A 20,086-nucleotide genomic window follows, 5' to 3' on the forward strand; every position below is an offset into this window, starting at 1 on the left:
TTTTGTATTGCTTGGCATATGCCCTTGTCACACTGTGTATGGATACTTTGACTATTAAGAGAAAGGGACAATGATCACAGTATCATCAGGTAAGCCATTGTATATATCCATTTTTTCATGCAATCAAATTGTTTTAGTTTGTAGATAAATAATTGTTTTATGGAGAAAAGTAGACATTATTACTTGGATAATGTTGTTAGTGTAGCACACCTAGGTAAGGCAGTATATTGTTTGTTCATCTGTCCACATAAGTTTTTCTACTTTTTGCGATTGATGTTTAATTAGTTGATTATGTAGGCTTTGTTTTAGGTCTAAAATGACCAGTAAAAACAAAAATGTAGGCTATTCATATGGGAGTCAAACACATAAACCTATTATAGGGTATAATTATAAGAGTTAATCTTAACCTGTATTGAATTGAGTATTAATTGGCATCACCTTAATCCATAAAAATAATTACATTCAAATGTTTTATTAGTGGAACAGTATGTTTTATTTTACAGTTCTGTTTTCACTGGTAAATGTGTCTACAATTGAATGTGTTCGTGTGTATTTAATTGTGCCGGTCAGTATTATACCTTTTCTAAAATGTTTATTGTATTCTACTGAGCCAGTTACTTTATGTTCATATTCGTATATTTTATTATTTCTTATTGTTGTTGCATTGTTGAGAAGGAACCTGAAAGTAACTTTTTTGTATCCTGTACATACAACTAATAAAACTAGAAACGTAGTGGTAATTATAACCAACTACATGGAATTAAATGGTGCCTTATAGTGCCAGATTAAATTAAAAAGTAGTTATTAGGTTATAACTGTGTAATGACCATTTTTACCATGGTAATTCCAAGTAGATACCTGGTCATTTCTGTACATTCAAATAAAGTGTTACCTTCTCTCTCTTTCTTTCCTTCGCAGCAAACCACAGCCCCCTTACTCTACTCACTCTTATGAACTGTGGAATCCTTCTAACAATGTCTACAGCATCGGTTGTCTCGCTACTGGCTTTTCCTTCTCACTCACCTTCAAATGGATAGACGCCAGCGGAGTACGCTTGACGGACTTCGTCCAATACCCGGCAGTCCAGAGCGGGGAACCTACACAGGAGTCAGTCAGCTCCGTGTGGCTAAGGATGTCTGGGATACTGCAACGTCTTTCCATTGTTCTGTGGAACATCCTGGAGGTGGAAAGACAGCAGTCATCAATAAACCAGGTATGATGTGGTCATTATATTGTATTTTTCTATGAAGTTGGTTCTATTTTTTCTAAAGATTGCATTTTAATGTTTGTGATGTAAACTATTTCTGTTTAGAAAACCTGACTATAAAATTATGCTTGGTGTTTACCCTGGATGTCTTATTTCAATAAGCGATTAAACTAACATGCAGACATTTTCCTCCCCTACTCAGTCTCAAAGCCTCCAACAGTGTCTTTGCTGTCGGGGCCTATTGGCACAACCCAGTACCTGATGTGTATGATTGAAGATTTCGCCCCAACTGTCACCTGGAAGAAGAATGAAAAGGAGGTGGAGGGCCCGACCCCCACTGCAGGCCAACAGCCGTCAGGCCTCTTCTCAGCCAGCAGTCTGCTGAAGGTCATCAACACTGACTGGAACAACATGGTCAAGTACAGCGGTGTGGTGCAGCACCAGGGACAAAACCACCATCAAGACGATCTCCAAAACAGGTCTGTACATAGGAGAAGACTGTACTACAATTGATGTCATGCTCACATACAGGATCTCTATTATTTAGTGTAGTTCCTCATCAGTAACATTAACATGTCCTGCTTTCACACTGCTTCTTTCCCCTTTCAGGAACCGGCTTGACGGTGACTCTGAACCCACCGAGTGTGAAAAAGGTGTTCATGGACAACCAAGCAGTACTGGACTGTGTCATCACTGCTACAGACCAAGACACAGTGTCTGGTACCAATATCACCTGGCAGGTCAACGAACAGGCCAAGACTGATGACGTCGACCTGAAACCTATTGAATCAAAGGGGCAACCTGAACAGCAGGGTCAGCACTCTGACCATAAACCAGATGGAGTGGACCAATGTGAACAAAGTCCAGTGTTCTGCCATGAAGAGTGGTGAAGACACACCGGTCAGTTCAGGAACTCAGCTTCACCAAAGGAAGTAGGTCACTGAGACATCTCAATGTGGTTGTGATAAGTGGTCACGTACTCCAGGTTCTGGAGAGGGAGGCACAGAATGTGCAGACTTTTGCTCCAGCCCAGCGCTTACACACCTGAGTCATCAAATCAACTAATCATTAACTAATCATCACCTTTGCTTAGTTGAATCAGGTGTGTTAGTGTTGGACTAGAACAGAAACCAGCACACCCCGTGTTGCTCCAGATCCAGGGATAAGGACCACTTGGTTGGATTTTAAACTGATATTCACATACTGGTTTTCATATGTGCCTAAACCACAGGAGGTTGCTTGTGGGAGGACGGCTCATAATAATGGCTGGAACGTAGTAAATGGAATGGCATCAAACACATGGAAACCATGTTTAATGTATTTGTCACCGTTCCACTTATTATCTCCAGCCATTACCACGAGCCCATCCTCCCCAATTAACGCGCGACCAACCTCCTGGGGTTACACGAACAAGAGAGTAATGTTTCTCCTTAAAATCAATCCTCTTTCAGGTCAAGCCCCTTCAGTGTCCGTTCACCTTGTCCCAAAGGGGAAGACCCCCCCCGGAGGGGGAAGTGACTCTGTTGTGCCTGGTGCTCAGTCCGTCTCTCTGTGACGTCTACATCATGTGGAAGGTGGGGAAGGTGGGGAAGGTGGGCGAAGACAATTATCAGGAGGGGGGTCACCAGCCCTCCTCAGAAAACCCAGAAAGGCAGCTACCTTGTCACCAGCGTCTTCACCACCACCAAGAATGTTTGGGACACGGAAGTGCTTTTCACATGCGGGTCAGGGCACGACAGTTGGACAACAACACCGCATCTAAGGAGGACAGTGTGTCGAAGTCCAAGGGTAACTCATGTTAAGATATGTGATTTTAATCTGTGTGCGTTGTGTTGTTTTTCTCCTTATTAACTCCTCTGTGGGTCAGAATAGCCAATTGCTAGGACTGTCCCCTGTTGTCTCTTTGATGTCATTCATTGTTGTCCTTGTTGAGTTAAAGTTATCATGTTAGTGTTGTCATTGTTTTGTTGACTGTAACATATTGTCTAATGTGATATTGTCCAGTCTACTGTTTTGTAAGTTGTCAGTCCTACTGCACAGCCTTGTGTTGCCATTGTTGTACTTGTCATTATTCAATGTGTCTTCCTAATGTGGAGGCTGGCTAATAAACAATACTGCATTTAACATCACATCGTTTCGAGTTCGTATATCAATTACTTCAAGTCTTAGAAAATATACTGGTCTACTGTACATATAAAAACAGAATGAAGACAATTGTTTGGCATGAAAAGACACAACAGTACTGAATAGGCCTACATAGTAGTACTATGCTTCCAATCAGGTGGTCATGGGACGTACTATTTAGTGTATAAGTGTAGTTTGACATAATGTGAGTGGGTGTGATGTTAATATTAGGACAAGATATGAGCCTGCACAGGTCAGTTTCATGTGTTCTTTGTGTGTTGATGTGTGTGTCTGTGTGTGTCTGTCGTGTGTGTCCATATCATTTGAACTCATGTAGCTGTATTTGTTAGAAAATGATAAAGAATAATACAGGTGTAGAATACAAAGACACACATGAACACATACACACGTAAACACGCAGACACACATGAACACGCACACACACACAGACACAAGTATATGTCCATTCCTCACCACCTGTCTCTCTCCCTGTTCTCAGAGAACATCCCACTGACTGAGCCTGAGGCGAGCTTCGCTCTGAGCTGCACGGACAACGATGAGGATGAGTTCAGCAGCCTGTGGTCCACCACCTCCTCCTTCATCATCCTCTTTCTTCTCTCTCTCACCTACAGCACAGTGCTCAGCCTGGTCAAGGTACTGACACCACTTATTTCATGTGATTGTAGACTTCTGATGAAGGCCATTGGCAGCTGAAACGCCACGATTTCAAATAAAAATATAAGGTATCAAGTGTTTAATTGAACACGAACATTTCGCTACACCCGCAATAGCATCTGCTAAATATGTGTATGTGACCAATAACATTAGATTTGATTTGATTGTGAGTGAGAGTTGCTCCTTTACCTTCCAAATATGATTATATACACGGAGGAGAGATGAGAAACTCTTTGTGGGCCAAAGGTAACCTACATTGCTCTACTTTGCTGTCTGCTTATTGTATTAACCTGTATCTGTCTCTGCCTCTTTTCAGATGAAGCAGTGAAGAACACATGATGGACTGCAGAGATAGATGAGTCTAGACTAGAAAGATAATGGTCTGGGATGATTATGGTGTTCAGTAGTGTTCTTTAGTAATAATGGTATGGATATATCCAAAATATTATTGATTATGATTGATTAGTATTGTTGTTGTCAATATTATACAAGCATTGTGGTGATGTTATTTTTAATTCATTCATTTCTATTGTACAGTATCTTTAAATATAAGTGTATCCTGTAATGTCTGTGTCCTTTTTCACTTTAATAAAGTAATTTTGTTTTTACTGAGACATCCACTGGATGCTAATGCTGGGAGAAGGACACATCCTTTGTCCAAAAACATTACTGATTGGAGTGTTTCTGCTTGGCAGAGTTATCTATGGAGCCAATTTACAGCTGTACTTCCTCCCAGGACAGATTAAAACAACGTTAAGCTTATATCTGTAATACTCAACTAAGACTTCAACATTCTGTTATCAGTTGATCTGAGGTGGTTTCTTGGTTCTCTAACTTGTCTAATAATAGTGTCATGCAAAAGCAGCTTCCTCTCTCTCTATCCCCTTGATACCACACCTGTGGCACTGAAACTGTCCAGCAACTGCCAGGAACACAAATACACTTCCTTGAAAGAAGAGAAAGACTGCATGTAGGAAAGCAACGCACACACGCACGCATGCACACATATACAGTATATAAATACATATGAACAAAAGTATTTTAGTTATTTGATTTTCCTATGTACGCCATATGGTTGTGTAAAGTCGGGCGTGCCACTTTGTATTTCTTTAATGGAGTACTACACACACGCAATATATTTTTCCACTATTTCCAATAGATTGGAATTATCTCCTGTGATAAAAGTCATACATTTGTAACGCCCGGGCCATAGAGAGGGGTTTTGGTTCTCTATTTTGGTTAGGCCAGGGTGTTACATGGGTGGGCGTTCTATGTTTATTTTTCTATGTTGGTTTGTTTCTTTTGGTTTGGCCATGTGTGGCTCTCAATCAGGAACAGCTGTAGATCGTTGTTGCTGATTGGGAGTCATACATAGGCAGCCTGTTTTTCCTTTGGGGTTTGTGGGTAGATATTTTCTGTTTAGTGTTTTGCACCTGACAGAACTGTTTGGCTGTCGGTTTTTGTTTTTTGTGTTTATAGTGTTCTATCTTCAATAAATTCATGATGAGCACTAACCACGCTGCACCTTGGTTCACTCTCTCCAAAGACAGCCGTCACAACATTTTCGTTCAAACGTAGGTTTCTTATCTAAGATGTTGATTATTTGGTAACTTAGATCAGTGGTTCCCTATCGATGTGCCGCCGCACACTGGTGTGAGTTGAGGACCTCTCAGGTATACTTCGAAACTTTTCCTGATCTTGATTTTAAAAATAATTATGTAACACAAAAATGAATGCACATGTAATTTAGACTTGGCAGCACTAGTGGCTGTCAGATGATACATTAAATGGCACATGGTTACCTCTGTATTGTTGTTGCAAGTCCAGTGCCCTCAGGCTGTTAAATTTGTATCATCATTTTACTTTATCTGTGAAAACCATTTAAACTCAGGAAAGTATGATTAGATTTAGCCAGAGTCAATTATTTCTATATGGCTCTGGGCTTAGCTTATACCACAGCCTCTCCCATAGAAACAAATGGAGCATGGCTTTGTGTCTGTGGTTGCGCCTTTACATTGCAGAAAACCGCTTGTCTCTTTTTACAGTAGCTAAAAATGTTTATTTCTGGAGCAGATTTGTGGGACCTTTTTCACCCTAAAATCCTCAGCCTTTTAGGGGTGACACGATTTGTCATGCCAAATAGGGAGTACAGGAGGGGACTGATCACACACCCCTGAGGGGCCCACATGTTGAGGATCAGCATGGCGGATGTTGTTACCTACACTTACCACCTGGGGGCAGCCCTTCAGGAAGTGTAGGATCCAGTTGCAGAGGGAGGTGTTTAGTCCCAGGGTCCTTAGCTTAGTGATGAGCTTTGAGGGCACTATGGTATTCAACGCTGAGCTGTAGTCAATGAATATCATTCTCACTATGGGGGTACCACAGGGTTAATTCTTGGGCCAACTTCTTTTCTCTGTATACATCAATGATGTCGCTCTTGCTGCTGGTGAGTCTCTAATCCACCTCTATGCAGACGACACCATCTGTATACTTCTGGCCCTTCTTTGGACACTGTGTTAACTTAATAGGGCTAGGGGGCAGTATTTGCATGGCTGGATAAAAAAATTTAACCGATTTAATCTGGTTACTAATCCTACCCAGTAACTAGAATATGCATATACTTATTATATATGGATAGAAAACACTAAAGTTTCTAAAACTGTTTGAATGGTGTCTGTGAGTATAACAGAACTCATTTGGCAGGCAAAACCCTGAGACATTTTCTGACAGGAAGTGGATACCTGAGTGTTGTATTACCTTTAAACCTATGCCATTGAAAAACACAGGGGCTGAGGAATATTTTGGCACTTCCTATTGCTTCCACTAGATGTCACCAGCCTTTACAAAGTGTTTTGAGTCTTCTGGAGGGAGATCTGACCGAACAAGAGCCATGGAACGATGATGGCCCATTAGACACCTGGCGCGCGAAGTTCATGTTGGGTACCTCGTTCCAATGCGTTATAAAAGAGAATGCATTCGTCCACCTTGAATATTATTCATGTTCTGTTAAAAAGGCCCTAATGATTTATGCTATACAACGTTTGATATGTTTGAACGAACGGAAATATATTTTTCCCCTCGTTCATGAAGTGAAGTCCGGCGGGCTTAGATCATGTGCTAACAAGACGGAGATTTTTGGACATAAATGATGAGCTTTTTTGAACAAAACTACATTCGTTATGGACCTGTGATACCTGGAAGTGACATCTGATGAAGAGAATCAAAGGTAATGGATTATTTACATAGTATTTTCGATTTTAGATCTCCCCAACATGACGGCTTGTCTGTATCGCAACGCGTATTTTTCTGGGCGCAGTGCTCAGATTATTGCAAAGTGTGATTTCAGTAAGGTTATTTTTAAATCTGGCAAGTTGATTGCGTTCAAGAGATGTAAATCTATAATTCTTTAAATGACAATATAATATTTTACCAATGTTTTCTAATTTTAATTATTTAATTTGTGTTGCTGACTTGACTGCCGATTGGAGGGAAACGATTTCCTCAACATCAATGCCATAGTAAAACGCTGTTTTTGGATATAAATATGAACTTGATAGAACTAAAAATGCATGCCTTGTCTAACATAATGTCCTAGGAGTGTCATCTGATGGAGATTGTAAAAGGTTAGTGCATCATTTTAGCTGGTTTTATGGTTTTGGTGACCCTGTCTTTGACTTGACAAAACATTACACACAACTCTTGTAAATGTACTGTCCTAACATACTCTAAATTTATGCTTTCGCCGTAAAACTCTTTTTTGAAATCGGAAAACGTGGTTAGATTAAGGAGATGTTTATCTTTCAAAGGGTGTAAAATAGTTGTATGTTTGAAAAATTTGAATTTTGACATTTATTTGGATTCAAATTTGCCGCTCTTGAAATGCACCTGCTGTTGATGGAGTGCACCACGGGTGGGACGCTTAGCGTCCCACCCAGCCCATAGAGGTTAACAACCCTCCAGACGAGCTTCAATGCCATACAACTCTCCTTCCGTGGCCTCCAACTGCTCCTAAATACAAGTAAAACTAAATGCATGCTCTTCAACCGACATCACCTGCACCTGCCCGGGTGTCCAGCATCACTACTCTGGACGGTTCTGACTTAGAATATGTGGACAACTACACATACCTAGGTGTTTGTTAGACTGTAAACTCTCTTTCCAGACTCACATCAAACATCTCCAATCCAAAGTTAAATCTAGAATTGGCTTCCTATTTCGCAACAAAGCATCCTTCACTCATACTGCCAAAAATACCCTCGTAAAACTGACCATCCTCCACTTCGGCGAAGTCATTTACAAAATAGCCTCCAATACCCTACTCAACAAGCTGGATGCAGTCTATCACAGTGCCATCCGTTTTGTCACCAAAGCCCCATATACTACCCACCACTGCGACCTGTACGCCCGTTGGCTGGCCTTCGCTTCATAATCGTCGCCAAACACACTGGCTCCAGGTCATCTACAAGACCCTGCTAGGTAAAGTCCCCTTTATCTCTGCTCACTGGTCACCATAGCAGCACCCACCTGTAGCATGTGATCCAGCAGATATATCTCTCTGGTCACCCCCAAAGCCAATTCCCCTTTGGCCGCCTCTCCTTCCAGTTCTCTGCTGCCAATGACTGGAATGAACTAAAAATCTCTGAAACTGGAAACACTTATCTCCCTCACTAGCTTTAAGCACCAGCTGTCAGAGCAGCTCACAGATCACTGCACCTGTACATAGCCCATCTATAATTTAGCCCAAACAACTACCTCTTCCCCTACTGTATTTATCTATTTTATTTGTTTTGCTCCTTTGCACCCCATTATTTATATTTCTACTTTGCACTTTCTTCTACTACAAATCTAGCATTCCAGTGTTTTACTTGCTGTATTGTATTTACTCTGCCACCATGGCCTTTTTTTGCCTTTTACCTCCCTATTCTCACCTCATTTGCTCACATTGTATATAGTCTTATTTTTCTACTGTATTATTGATTGTATGTTGTTTTACTCCATGTGTAACTCTGTGTTGTTGTATGTTGTCGAACTGCTTTGTTTTATCTTGGCCAGGTCGCAATTGTAAATGAGAACTTGTTCTCAACTTGCCTACCTGGTTAAATAAAGGTGAAATAAATAAAACATCCAGTGCCTTGCAGAAGTGTTCATCCCCATTGGTGTTTTTCATTTTTTGTTGCATTTCAACCCGTCATTTAAATAGATTTTTATTTGGATTTCATGTAATGGACATACAGAAAATAGTCAAAATTGGTGAAGTGAAATTATTATTAAAAGGTATTTTGTGGTGCTTGCATATGTATTCGCCCTCTTTGCTTTGAAGCCCCTAAATAAGGTCTGGTGCAACCAGTTACCTTCAGATGTCACATAATTAGTTAAATAAAGTCCACATGTGTGCAATCTAAGTGTCACATGATCTGTCACATGACCTCAGTAAATATACACCCGTTCTGAAAATTCCCAGAGTCTGCAACACCACTAAGCAAGGAGCACCACCAAGCAAGCGGCACCATGAAGACCAAGGAGCTCTCCAAACAGGTCAGGGACAAAGTTGTGGAGAAGTACAGATCAGGATTGGGTTAGGAAAACATATCCGAAACTTTGAACATCCCACAGAGCACCATTAAAGCCATCATAAAGAATATGGCACCACAACTAATCTGCCAAGAGAGGGCCGTCCACCAAAACTCATGGACCAGGCAGGGAGGGCATTAATCGGAGAGGCAACAAAGAGACCAAAGATAACCCTGAAGGAGCTGCAAAGCTCCACAGCGGAGATTGGAGTATCTGTCCATAGGACCACTTTAAGCCGTACACTTGGTGTTCGCCAAAAGGCATGTGGGAGACCTCCAAACATATGGAAGAAGGTACTCTTGTCACGTCCTGACCAGTAAAGGGGTCTTTTGTCATTGTAGTATGGTCAGGGCGTGGCATGGGGTGTTTGTTTTGTGTGTTTTGGGTTTTTTTGTTCTAGGGGATTTTGGTTCTAGTTTTCTATTTCTATGTTTCATTTTTCCATGTTTATTGAGTATGGTTTCCAATCAGAGGCAGGGGTTTTTCGTTGTCTCTGATTGGAAGCCAACTTAGGCAGCCTGTTTTCCTTTGGGTTTTGTGGTTGGTGGTTTTCCGTTGTGTCTACGTATCTGACGGAACTGTTGGTTGTCGCTTTTGTTATTTTGTTAAAAGTGTTCTCATTAAAATAAAGAAGATGAGCACTATACCCGCGGCGCCTTGGTCTGTCCTTTACGACGCTTTTGACAACTCTGGTCAGATGAGACTAAAATGTAGCTTTTTGGCCATCAAGGAAAACGCTATTTTGCAGCATCATGCTGTGGGGATGTTCTTTATCGGCAGGGACTGGGAAACTAGTCAGAATTGAAGGAATGATGGATGGCGCTAAATACAAGAATATTCTTGAGGGAAACCTGTTTCAGTTTTCCAGAGATTTGAGACTGGGACGGAGATTCACCTTCCAACAGGACAATGACCCTAAGCATACTGCTAAAGCAACACTCGAGTGGTTTAACGGGAAACATTTAAATGTCTTGGAATGACCTAGACAAAGCCCAGACCTCAATCCAATGGAGAATCTGTGGTGTTACTTAAAGATTGCTGTACACCAGCGGAACCCATCGAACTTGAATGAGCTGGAGCAGTTTTGCCTTGTAGAATGGCCAAAAATCCCAGTGGCTAGATGTGCCAAGCTTATAGAGACATACCCAAGAGACTTGCAGCTGTAACTGCTGCAAAAGGTGGCTCTACAAAGTATTGACTTAGGGGGAGGGTGAATAGTTATGCATGCTCAAATTTTTTATTATTATTTCTTGTTTGTTTCACAATAAAATATATTTTGCATCTTCAAAGTGGTAGGCATGTTGTGTAAATCAAATGATACAAACCCCCAAAAAGGCAACAAAATAGGAAAAATGGCAAGGGGAGTGAATACTTTCGCAAGCCACTGTCGGTATTCCTTTGTCCAGGTTGGAAAGGGCAGTGTGGAGTGCAATAGAGATTGCATCATCTGTGGATCTGATGGTGCGATATGCAAATGGAGTGGGTCTAGGGTTTCAGGGATAATGGTGTTGAAGTGGTCCAGGACCAACCTTTCAAAATATTTCATGGGTCGGGTAGTTATTTATGCAGGTTACCTTAGTCCCTGTGCCCATGAACACTATGGTGGTCTGCTTGAAACATGTTGGTATTACAGACTCAGACAGGGAGAGAGACACTTGCCAGTTGGTCAGCGCATTCTCGGAGTACACGTCCTGGTAATCCGTCTGATGCTCTCATGATATTTTCAATGTTACTTGCCTCGAAGCAAGCATAGAAGTTATTTAGCCCCGTCTAGTGGGCTCGTGAAACTGTTCAGCTCTCGGTTGTGCTTCCTTTGCAGTCTGTAATAGTTTGCAAGCCCTGCCACATCCGACGAGCGGGAGTTGGTGTAGTACGACCGACCTTAGTCCTGTATTGGCGCTTGGCCCGTTGATGGTTGTCGGAGGGCATAGCAGGATTTCTTAAAAGCTTTGGTTAGAGTCCCGCTCCTTGAAAGCGGCAGCTCTGCCCTTTAGCTCGGTGCGAATGTTGTCTGTAATCCATGACTTCTGGTTGGGGTATGTATCCACATTCACTGTGGGGACAATGTCCTCGATGCACTTATTGATAAAGCCAGTGACTGATGTGGTGTACTCCTCAATGCCATCGGAAGAATCTGCTTCATCTGACTACTTTTTTATAGACCGAAGTTACTGGTGCTTCCTGCTTTAATTTTTGCTTGTAAGCAGGAAATTATGAGGATAGAGTTATGGTCAGATTTGCCAAATGGAGGGCAAGGGAGAGCTTTGTACGCGCCTCTGTGTGTGGAGTAAAGGTGGTCTAGAATTTTTTCCCTCTGGTTTCACATTTAACATGCTGATAGAAATTTGGTAAAACTGATTTAAGTTTCCTTGCATTAACATCACCGGCCACGAGGAACGCCACCTCTGGGTGAACGCTTTCCTGTTTGCTTTTGGCGAAATACAGCTCATTGAGTGCGGTTTAAGTGCCAACTTTGCTCTGTGGTGCTATGTAGACAGCTACGAAAAATACAAATGAAAACTCTCTAGGTAGATTGTGTAGTCTACAGCTTTTCATAAGATACTCTACCTCAGGTGAGCAAAACTTTGAGACTTCCTTAGATATCGGGCACCAGCATTGTTCACATAAATGCATAGCCCCCGCCCGTGTCTTACCAGAGGCTGCTCCTCCGTCTTGCCGATAGAGTGTATAACCCGCCAGCTGTATGTTCTTAATGTCGCCGTTCAGTCACAACTCGGTGAAACATAAGATATTACAGTTTTTAATGTCCCGTTGGTAGGATATACTTGCTTTCAGTTCATCCCATTTATTTTCCAGCGATTGAACGTCAGCTAGCAGAATGGAAGCCAAGGGCAGATTAGCCACTGCCGCCTGATCTCTCAAGGCACCAGGATCTTTTGCCTCGAAACCTCAGTTTCCTTCTCCAGCGAATCACGGGGATCGGTGCCTGGTCGGGTGTCTGCAGTATATCCCTCGTGGCCGACTCATTGAAGAAGAACTCCTCGCTCAATTTGATGAGTAATCCCAGTTCTGATGTCCAGAAGCTCTTTTCGTCATGAGACAGTAGCAGCAACATTATGTACAAAAAAGTTATGAACAACGAATAAATAAATAGAAAATAGCATGATTGGTTGAGAGCCAATAAGGCAGCAGCCCCACCTTCCGGCGCCATCACTATCATACAATGGGATTCAATGCATTCTAGCCGTCTGTTGCTAGGGCTGTTGCTAGAACTTGCAAAATTCTGACCGGATTACATAATGAATGAAAGCGTCCTGCTATGCTGGTTGCTTGGCTCTATTTGATCTTGTAGCAGTCGCGAAGGAAGGAGGATGCGGGCAGTTCTAGTTCACCACATAAATGTTTGCTCAGTTCGAACAAAATTATTACATCAGAATTGCTCTCCAAGGATGGTGTTTTTGACGGTGACAACTTGATGACTACCAACTGCTTCAGAGGACCGAAAAGACTGGAAAGCTGAACACTCTTTCTTTACCATATATTTGTCTTGATATAAGCCAATATTGTTAACAGAAATGCAATGGTTCATTGAATCAGCTCTAAAACTTTGCACATACACTGCTGCCATCTAGTGGACAAAATCTAAATTGCACATGGGCTGGAATAATACATTATGGCCTTTCTCTTGCATTTCAAAGATGATGGTGCAAAAAAAACATGAGAACAGTTGTTTTTTTCTTTGTATTATCTTTTACCAGATCTATTCTGTTATATTCTCCTACATTCCTTTCACATTTCCACAAAGTTCAAAGTGTTTCTTTCAAATGGTACCAAGAATATGCATATCCTTGCTTCAGGCCCTGAGCTATAGGCAGTTAGATTTAGGCGAAAAATTGAAAGAAAGTGGCGATCCTTAAAGCTTTTGTGTGCTGGGCGCCGTCCTCAGATAATCGCATAGTGTGCCACCGTAAATCTTTTGAAATCTGACACAGCAGCTGGATTAACTTCTATGTCATAATTCAAATTTCTCAAACATACAACTATTTTACACCCTTTGAAAGATAAACATCTCCTTAATCGAACTACGTTGTCCGATTTCAAAAAGGCTTTACGGCGAAAGCATAAAGTTAGATTATGTTAGGACAGTACATTGACAAAACATTACATACAGCCATTTTCAATGCAAAGACAGGCGTCACCAAAAGCAGAAAACCAGCTAAAATTATGCACTAACCTTTGACAATCTTCATCAGATGACACTCCTAGGACGTTATGTTAGACAATACATGCATGTTTTGTTCTATCAAGTTCATATTTATATCCAAAAACAGCATTTTGCGATGGCGGTGATGTTCAGAAAATATTTTCCCTCTTATACCGCCAGTGAATCAGCGCCACAATTTACAAAATTACTATTCGAAAACATTGGTAAAATATAATATTGTCATTCAAAGAATTATAGATTAACATCTCATCAATGCAAACCGCATTGCCAGATTTCAAAATAACTTTACTGGGAAATCACACTTTGCAATAAACGAGGTACTATGCTCAGAAAAATAAGCTAGGCGATAGATACCAGCGCCATCTTGGAACCATCTACAATCATAAATTGTATTAGAAATATTCACCTACCTTTGATAAACTTCATCAGAAGGCACTTACAGGAATCCCTGATCCACAACAAATCTGGTTTTGCTCGATATTAGCTCCTTGTCGCTTTCCACGCTCTGTAGGCTACTCCAAATGTACGGCGCACGGAACATGTCGCCAACGAAAAGTACAAAAAAACATATTTACGTTCGCTCAAACATGTCAAAAGTTGTATAGCATAAATCTTTAGAGCACTTTTCAATCAGAACTTCAATAATATTCAAGGCAGACGATTGCATTGTCTTATAAAACGTTTCAGAACGAAAGAGTCCCCACATGCATGCGTGTCATAGTAGTAATGTCCTTCCCCTTATGACAAACTTTCCAGGCTTCTCGTTAGGTCAGTTTTACCGGAGAAGACTCAAACCACTTTGTAAAGACTGGTGACATCTAGTGGAAGCCTTAGGAAGTGCTAAATGAATCCTAACTCACTGTGTGTTTCATAGGCAAAGGCTTGAAAGTGATTCCACAGATCAGATTTCCACTTCCGTTAGGATTTGTCTCAGGGTTTTGATTGCCATATGAATTCTGTTATACTTACAGACACCATTCAAACAGTTTTAGAAACTTCAGAGTGTTTTCTATCCAAAAAGAATAATAATATGCATATCCTAGCTTCTGAGTTTGTGTAGGAGGCAGTTTAATATGGGCACATATTTTTTCAAGATTCTCAATACTGCCCCCTAGCCCCAACAGGTTTTAACAAGAAATCAAGCTTTAACCTCTCTAGGGTCGGCGGGACGAAATCGTCCCACCTACTCAACAGCCAGTTGAATCCCGTAGGCGCGTATTCAAATACCTTAGAAATGCTATTACTTCAATTTCTCAAACATATGACTATTTTACACCATTTTTTAAAGACAAGACCTCGTTAATCTAACCACACTGTCCGATTTCAAAAAGGCTTTACAACGAAAGCAAAACATTCGATTATGTCAGCAGAGTACCCAGCCAGAAATAATCAGACACCCATTTTTCAAGCTAGCATATAATGTCACATAAACCCAAACCACAGCTAAATGCAGCACTAACCTTTGATGATCTTCATCAGATGACAACCCTAGGACATTATGTTATACAATACATGGATGTTTTGTTCAATCAAGTTCATATTTATATCAAAAACAGCTTTTACATTAGCATGTGACGCTCAGAACTAGCATACCCCCGCAAACTTCCGTGAATTTACTAAATTACTCACGATAAACGTTCACAAAAACATAACAATTATTTTAAGAATTATAGATAGAGAACTCCTCTATGCACCTCGCTATTTTCGGTGAAAGCACATTTTGCAATATTCTCAGTAGATAGCCCAGCATCACAGGGCTAGCTATTTAGACACCCACCAAGTTTAGCACTCACCAAAATCAGATTTACTATAAGAAAAATGTTATTACCTTTGCTGTCTTCGTCAGAATGCACTCCCAGGACTTCTACTTCAATAACAAATGCTGGTTTGGTTCAAAATAATCCATAGTTATGTTCAAATATCCTCTGTTTTGTTCATGCGTTCAAGACACTATCCGAATGGTAAAGAAGGGTGACGCGACGACGCATTTTGTGACAAAACATTTCTAAATATTCCATTACCGTACTTCGCAAGCATGTCAACCGCTGTTTAAAATCAATTTTTATGCCATTTTTCTCGTAAAAAGGATAATATTCCGACCGGGAATCTGTGTTTAGGTTCAAAGACGATACAAAATAAAAACATCGACCGTGCACGCGCCTCAGCCCATTGTCCTCTGATAGAGCACTTGCCAAAAGCGCTAATGTGTTTTAGCCTGGGGCTGGAATTATATCATTCAGCTTTTTCCCGCCTTCTGAGAGCCTATGGGAGCCGTAGAAAGTGTACGTTACAGCAAAGATCCCCAGTCTTCAATAAACAGAGTCAAGAAGCTCAAGGAATGGTCAGACAGGCCACTTCCTGTAAGGAATCTTCTCAGGTTTTTGCCCGCCATATGAGTTCTGTTATACTCACAGACACCATTCAAACAGTTTTAGAAACTTTAGGTGTTTTCATCCAAAGCCAATAATTATATGCATATTCTAGTTACTGGGCAGGAGTAGTAACCAGATTAAATCGGGTACGTTTTTATCCGGCCGTGCAAATACAGCCCCTATCCCCAACAGGTTAACTGATGTATGGCACTTAAATTTTCCTGAATGTTGAATATTACTATTTCTGTAAATTGAATTTCGCGCCTGCAATTTCACCGAAGTTGTCGAGATTGGACGCTAGCGTCCCACTGATCCGCATGAAGTGAAAACACTAACAGCTTACAGACGGTAGGCAATTAAGGTCACAGTTATGAAAACTTAGGACACTAAAAAGGCCTGTCTACTGACTCTGAAAAACACCAAAACAAATATCCCCAGGGTCCCTGCTCTTCTGCGTGAATGTGCCTTATGCATGCTGCAAGGAGGCATGTGGACTACAAATGTGGCCAGGGTAATAAATTGCAATGTCTGTACTGTGAGATGCCTAAGACAGTGCTACAGGGAGACAGGACGTTTTTTTTTGCTGAGTTTATGTCTGTCTTATTGAGGTGTCCAGATTGCAGTATTTTCACGGCCGGATGAAAAAACGTACTCCAATTTAAAACTGGTTACTACTCTTGCCCAGAAAGGAGAATATGCATATTATTAGTAGATTTGGATAGAAAACACTCTAAAGTTTCTAAAACTGTGTGAATGGTGTCTGTGAGTATAACAGAACTCATATGGCAGGCAAAAACCTGAGAAAATTACAAGCAGGAAGTGGCCTGTCTGAGAATTTGTAGTTCTTCTTTTGATTCTCTATCGAAACTACAGTATCTGTGGGGTTACGTTGCACTTCCTAAGGCTTCCATTGGCTTTCTAAAGCCTTCAGAACGTGGATTGAGGCGTCCCTGTCTCTGGGCAGAGTATGGTAGCTCAGTTTCTGAGTGGCATGCCGGTGACTAAGAGATTGGATATGTGCGTTCACGTGAGCACGCTGTTTTTCTCTTCCTTTTGAATGAAAACACTATTGTCCGGTTGGAATGTTATCGCTATTTTACGGAAAAATAGCATAAAAATGGATTTTAAACAGCGTTTGACATGCTTCTAAGTACGGTAATGGAACATTTTGAATTTTTTTTGTCTCGAAATGAACTCCGCATTACCCTTGGATAGTGACCTGAACGCATAAACAAAGCAGAGATATTTACACATAACTATGTATTATTTGGAAAAAAAAACAACATTTGTTGTGGAAGTAGCAGTCCTGGGAGTGCATTCTGATGAAGAACAGCAAAGGTAATCCAATTTTTCTAATACAATTCTGAGTTTAGGTTGCCCCGAACTTGGAGGGTGTCAAATTAGCTAGCCGTGATGGCTGAGCTATGTACTCAGAATATTACAAAATGTGCTTTCGCCGAAAAGCTATTTTAAAATCTGACACCGTGATTGCATAAAGGAGTTCTGTATCTATAATTCTTAAAATAATTGTTATGTATTTTGTCAACATTTATCATGAGTAATTTAGTAAATTCACCGGAAGTTTTCGGTGGGAATACAATTTCTGAACATCACACGCCAATGTAAAAAGCTGTCTTTTGATATAAATATGAACTTTATTGAACAAAGCATGCATGTATTGTATAAAAAATGTCCTAGGAGTGTCATCTGATGAAGATCATCAAAGGTTAGTGCTGCATTTAGCTGTGTTTTGGTTTTTGTGACATATATGCTTGTTTGAAAAATGGCTGTGTGGTTATTTGTGTCTATGTACTCTAACATAATCTAATGTTTTGTTTTCGTTGTAAAGCCTTTTGAAATCAGACAATATGGTTAGATTAACGAGAGTCTTATCTTTCAAATGGTGTAAAATAGTCGTATGTTTGAAATATTGAAATTATAGCATTTCTGAGGTTTTTGTATTTCGCGCCACATACTTCCACTGGCTGTTGAATAGACCCATAGAAGTTAACACAGTGTCCAAAGAAGGGCCAGAAGTATACAGAATGGTGTCGTCTGCGAGAGGTGGAATAGAGACTCACCAGCAGCAAGAGCAATATCATTGATGTATACAGAGAAATGAGTTGGCCCAAGAGTTGAACCCTGTGGCACCCCCATAGAGACTACCAGACGCCCGGACAACAGTAGATCCGATTTGACACATTGAGCTCTATCAGAGAAGTAGTTGGTGAACCAGGCGAAGCACTCATTTGAGAAACCAAGGCTATTGAGTCTGCCGATGAGGATGTGGTGATTGACAGAGTTGAAAGCTTTGGCCAGGTCAATGCATACGGCAGCACAGTACTATTTATTATCGATGGCGGTTACGATATTGTTTAGGACCTTGAGCGTGGCTGAGGTGCTCCCATGACCAGCCTCTGAAACCAGATTGCATAGCGGAGAAGGTGCGGTGGGATTCGAAATGGTCGGTAATCTGTTTGTTGACTTTGCTTTCAAAGACCTTAGAAAGGCAGGGTATGATAGATATAGGTCTTTGGCAGTTTGAGTCAAGAGTGTCCTATCCTTTGAATAGGGGATGACAGCAGCTGCTTTCCAATCTTTGGGAATCTCAGACGACACGAAAGAGAGGTTGAACAGGCTAGTAATAGGGGTTGCAACAGCCGGGAGAAAAATACTTATTGAAATTCTCAATTTTAGTGGATTTATCGGTGGTGACAGAGTTTCCTATCCTCAGTGCAGTGGGCAGCTGGGAGGAGGTGTTCTTATTCTCCATGGACTTTACAATGTCCCAGAACTTTTTGGAGTTTGTGTTGCAGCAAGCAAATTTCTGCTTGAAAAAGCTAGCCTTGGCTTTTCTAACTGTCTGTGTATATTGGTTTCTAACTTCCCTGAAAAGTTGCATATCACGGGGCTGTTCGATGCTAATGCAGAACACCACAGGATGTTTTTGTGTTAAGGGCAGTCAGGTCTGGAGAGAACCAAGGGATATATCTGTTCCTGGTTCTAAATTTCTTGAATGAGGCATGCTTATTTAAGATGGTGAGGAAGGCATTTAAAAAAATAACCAGGCATCTTCTACTGAGGATGAGGTCAATATCCTTCCAGGATACCCGGCCAGGTCGATTAGAAAGGCTTGCTCGCTGAAATGTTTCAGGGAGCGTTTGACAGTGATGAGTGGAGGTCGTTTGAACGCTAATCAAGATGCTATATCAGGGAAATGGCTTTATCAGAGTGCAGGTGCATCCTGGGTAGAAGTCATGCTTGGATAGCTTTGAACTGCCGTGCCCAACACTCATTTTGATAGACACACCTGATAAAAACACATTCTTAAACTTTCTCCCCTACAAATAATTAAAATCAAGACATAGTTATGTATTTAGGTGGAGGTGCCCAGGACAGATATGAGAAACCACATAGAGCAATTGTTATTTAAATTAAGGACTCATTGTTCAATTCAATTCTTGAAAAGTGTATTATATCTATTACAAACACAAACCATGAATATGGTCTGTCAATAACATTGTGTGTGATGAGTAGCAGTGAATGACTGAAAATATTAAATAATAAAATTAATACAACTGTTGACAACGGTATAATATAAATGAAATAGTGATTCAATTGTCTCATTCTTTGAACCATCTCCCCATTTATTCAAACCAAATGCAAATCGTGTTCATGTGGTTCCAACATTGTATGGTTACCAGCCACCAGCTAGCTTATGCAAAAGACAGGTTCTCCTCAGCTGAAACAAGGTAGTGAGAAATAGATCATGAAAGTGGATAGGAACAGTCCCCGCGGTCCCTGGGCTAATTAACTGCTATAACTGTCTATCTGAATCATCAGAGATGCTAAATTGGGACCCTGAAACACACCAATTAGAGTTCACCAAGCATGGTTCCACACAGCTGTGAGGGTCACAGAGGGGAAACAAGAAGGGGTGGGGTGTGTGAG

The 20,086-nt window shown here is 41.0% G+C and overlaps 1 pseudogene; it reads left to right on the forward strand.

Moving 5' to 3' along the window:
- The first annotated feature begins 70 nt into the window (after positions 1 to 70).
- LOC106576903 (Ig mu chain C region membrane-bound form-like) lies at positions 71 to 4,979 on the forward strand (annotated as a pseudogene).
- The last annotated feature ends 15,107 nt before the right edge of the window (positions 4,980 to 20,086 follow it).

This window comes from Salmo salar, unplaced genomic scaffold (assembly GCF_905237065.1).
Source record: "Salmo salar unplaced genomic scaffold, Ssal_v3.1, whole genome shotgun sequence".
In the NCBI taxonomy this organism is placed as follows: domain Eukaryota; kingdom Metazoa; phylum Chordata; class Actinopteri; order Salmoniformes; family Salmonidae; genus Salmo; species Salmo salar.